General features: G+C 41.1%; 1 long non-coding RNA gene across 1 annotated transcript; it reads right to left on the bottom strand.

The window, feature by feature from the left end:
• Nucleotides 1–901: 901 nt before the first annotated feature.
• Nucleotides 902–4,118, bottom strand: LOC112209209 (uncharacterized). Its single transcript, XR_002943884.3, has 2 exons — nucleotides 3,732–4,118; nucleotides 902–1,121 (listed from the first exon to the last, which is right to left on the bottom strand). It is a non-coding gene; the product is annotated as an uncharacterized LOC112209209 (long non-coding RNA).
• Nucleotides 4,119–4,465: the final 347 nt, after the last annotated feature.

Below are 4,465 nucleotides of genomic sequence, written 5' to 3'. Positions count from 1 at the left end.
GTGTTGTTCGTAAGCTTCATCCTGATGTTATGAGTAGCATTGGGGAGGGTGAGAAGGACAGCTTTATATTACCTGCATCACTGCCCCCAACTTCAGGCAGCACGGCATGGAGAGAGATACCCTTCACTTGGGGAAAGGAGAGAAAAGTGAGCACTGCACTTTGCCTTGGATGCCAACACTGGGCCTGCCATAGTAAAACCCAACACTGGGCTCACCATAACCTCAGACTCCAGGCTGGTCCCTCTGGACTGAACCTATAGGACTACCCTAGTCCAAGGCTGGATCCTGCAGCCCCAGGCTCCAGTTCGGCCTGGCAGACTCAGTCTTCAGGCCTGCCTCAGCCCCAGGATCCAGACTGGGCCTCAGTGGCTTTGGATCTACCCTAGGGCCAGGTCAGCCCCCACAGATTCAGACTCTAGGCCCACCCTAGGGCCAGGGTAGCCCCAGCAGCCCTAGGCTCCAGACCACCCCCAGCACTGGGATGGCCCCTACAGCCCCAGACTTCATGCCCACCCCAGCCCTAGAATACCCCCCATGGCCCTAGTCACCAGGCTGGCACCTGCAGACCCAGGCACCAGGGTCTGCTCACCTGCTGTCCCAAGAAACAGGCCAGCCTGCTGGAGGACATTAGCAGCAAGCGTGCTCATGAACCATACCAGGTGGTATACCCAGAATCTCTGGGTAGGCTGACTGGTGAAGGGCTCCCCCAAGACAAAGCCAGTCTGCAGAATGGAACAAGCCTCTACTTTTTCAAATGTTCAGACCTCAATGTAAGTCAACAAGAAACACAAAAAACCAATAACGAGACATAACTCCTACCCAAAGAACACAATAATCTTCTAGTAGCTGACCCAAAAGACATGGAGATATACAAACATCCTGATAAAGAATTCAAAATAAATATTTATATTAAATTTATTTATTTTCCTTCAACTTTTAAGCTCTGGGGTATATGTGCAGGATGTACAGGTATGCTACATAGGTAAACGTGAACCATGGTGGTTTGCTGCACAAATCAACCCATTGCCTTGGTATTAAGCTCCACATCCATTAGCTACTCTTCCTGATGCTCCATATATACCAGTTGTTCACATTTTTGGGTTACATTGCCCTTTGGATACCTGCATACAATGTATAATAATCAAATCAGGGTAATTGAGATATCCATCACCTTAAACATTTATCTTTTCTTTCAAACGTTTAACTTTTCTTTGTCTTGCAATTCTAGGCATTTTGAAATATACAATATTATTGTTAACTTTAATTCTCCAACCGTACTGTCAAATACTAAAACGTACTTCTTCTATCTAACTGTATTTTTGTACCCCTTAACCAACTTCTCTTCATCTCCTCCTTCTCACTTCCCTTCCCAACCTTTGGTTACCACAATTCTACTCTATGCTTCCATAGAATCTACTTTACTTTATTCTATATTAATATATATTAATCAGTGAGAACATGCAATGTTTGTCTTTCTGTACTGGGCTTATTTTACTTTACATAATGGCCACCAGTTCTATCCCCATTGAGCCAAATGACATGATTTTATCCTTTTTATGGCTGAATAGTATTCCATTGTGTATATATACCATATATTCTTTATCCATTCATGTGTTGATGGATACTTAGATTTATTCCATATCTTGACCATCGTGAATAGTGCTGCAATAAACATGGGAGTGCAGATATCTCTTTGAAATACTGTAATCTTGTGGGTATGATTCAATTATTCTACTGTTTCTTCTTGATTTTACTCATGGTGATTTCTTTCCTTGTGTGCTTGGTTATTTGTGTGCAGTTTATTGTCTAAGGGTTTTATTGTGGTAATATTTTGAAGGTCAATAGACAATTTTCTCTATAGAGAGAATATGCATTTGCTACTGCCAAGTTTCTGTATGTCTGGTCTTGGGTGACCATAAACAAGTTTGTAATCTGTGGATCCCTGTATCTCCCAGGCAATGCTGTAGCTAATGTCTATAATTTGGTAGGAACACTCTTTCTTTTCCTTTAATACCTACTCCAGACAGGGCCCAACAACTTCCTCTGTATTCTCCTGCAAAGATGTGAGAGAGGAGTTTATGTGTAGCACTATAACCATGAGTTCATTGTCCTTTTTTTTTCTCCCCTTGCTTAATATAAGGAGAGCCTCCTATTAGTGTCTCCACTTGGGATACAGCCTGGGCATTGACCTCTGTATCTTGTGCTATACAAGGGAGATTGCAGAATCAAAGCAGGAATTTCTCGGGGTAGGCAAGTAACTGCAGGTCAAAGTAGAGTAAGTTTCTTGTGCTTGGCTTTCTGGATTTCAGCTTTCCTTAGATTTTATTTTGGCTATCTGTCAGTTCTTAAATTCTTATAAGGAGACGTTTTAAATATTTTATCTAGCATTCTTAGTAGCTTCTATCTGAAGGTTTGGTTCTAATAAACCATTGTTAGAAATGCAAGTTATTGCCTTCTTTTTAAAAAGTAAAATGTAAATACAATTCTTATTCAAAGGCATAATCTTTTCTTCCTTTATGCTGATTGTAACAAAATAAAAAAAAAAAAAACTAGAAAACACATTGTAAAAGAAGGAAAATTTGCCCTTGATACCAATCAGAATGTAGGGCTATAATATCTTTTAGCACTTCTTAACCAGGATTGAAAAGCAAAAAACAAAAACCAAAAAGCAAAACCAAACCTTAGGCCCTAATACCTGAAGGCATTGTGGTAAATACTTATGATTTTATCTTGCATCGGCATCTATTTTGAAAGCAAGTTTGACTTTCTCATATCAGAAGCAGGGCTCAGTCACCATTGACACAGCCTTTAGTTCCATGCTCTACTCAAATGGCTCAAGCCAGCGGCCAAAGATAAAAACTTGGAGGCATCTCTCTCCAGTCTGGCAGACTGAGCTCCGCACTTCCTTCTGCTTTCTTTAAGGGGATCATTCAGGCATTTGCCCAATTACTTGAAGTGACTGATACACTGTTCTTTTATATATGCTGCTGAGAGCATGCACTCATGTGTGCACGCTCTCTCTGTCTCTCTCTGCCTGACTCCATTTCTGCCTGCATGACTGAGGATGGAGAGCTTCACTCTTGACTCATTGTCAACTCCTTTGCCTAGGACCTATAAGTAAAAACTCTTTAAACTTATTTCCTATTGTGATGGTGTATTGAATTTGCACCTTCCATCTAAAGAACTACAGGTTATCCTGGCCGGATTTTCCCTGTTGCCAGGGAGACTACAAAGTCAGGCTCCTAGTGCCTGAGCAATGGTCAGGCAGGACTAAACTGGAGATGGGTCAGATAAGAGCCACAAGGGCATCTGCCAGTGTAAACAAGTTTCCTATGTGAGGGACTCCCTGATTGCAAGTCAGTCAAGTAAGAATTAGGAAGTCTGCCAAGTAAAAGAAGTATCCCGTGAAAGGTACACTGTAAACACCCATGTCCAGGTACCCTTCATGTCCCATTAGGGCAGGGTTGCTAGCTGCTCTGGTACTAGAACCCAAATTTAGCTGGGGGCTCTCGAAACAAGTATCCTTTGAATGGAATGAATAAACTTCTCTCTAAGACTTACAGAGTTGTACTAGTAGAACCCATTATGAAGAGTCAGTGTCTGAGGATTATTTGAGAAAATGGCAACTCAAATCTTTTTATGTAGGATCTTCAACCCTGGTTAATATGGGCTGAATATCCTTCAATAAAAAGATCAATGGGCCTTTATTCATGGGATGAGAAAATACTTACCAAATCTTTAATTTTGATGGTTGTATCACGATTTATTTAACCTTCCCTGTTTTTTGTACATTTATGTCAAATCCAGTATTGCAACTTTCTGTATCCTTATCTTAGTTTTAATACTTCCTTCTGATCCTCTTGCTTTGGCAATCCATCAAACTTTCTTTTTTAGATATTTGGCCTCAATGTACTCTTTGATTCTGCAGTTTGAACATATTGTTGAATCTTGAGTCTCATCTTACCTTCAACAACCTTTGTTCCTTATTACAACTCTGATAGATGGGGCCCCAATCCCTTAGCCTGAAGAAGATGCTACAGACTGTTATGGAAATATTGTGTTAGGGAATATTACGTGTTGAATTGCATCCCTCCAAATTTACATGTTGGGGTCTTAACTCCCAGAAGCTCAGAATGTGACCTTATTTGGAAATTAGGTTGTTGTAGATGTAATTAGTTAATATGAAGTCACAATGGAGCAGGTGAGGCCCTAATCCAGTATGACTGGTGTCCTTGTTAAAAAAAAAAAAAAGGCATTTATGCACAGAGAGACACACACAGGAAGAATGACGTGTGTACATAAAGCCAGAGGTTGGGGTGATGTGTCTACAAGCCAAGCAACACCAAAGATCCCAGCGAGCAAACCTTTAGAAGCTAGAGAGGCTAAAGCAGATTCTCCCTCACAGTCTTCCAAGGAACCAACCCTGCTGACAGCTGGATCTTAGACTTCTTGTCTACAGAACTGT

This window comes from Pan troglodytes, chromosome 4 (assembly GCF_028858775.2).
Source record: "Pan troglodytes isolate AG18354 chromosome 4, NHGRI_mPanTro3-v2.0_pri, whole genome shotgun sequence".
NCBI lineage: Eukaryota > Metazoa > Chordata > Mammalia > Primates > Hominidae > Pan > Pan troglodytes.
Note: the sequence above shows the minus strand (reverse complement) of the source record. Positions and strands in the feature narration are given on the sequence as shown.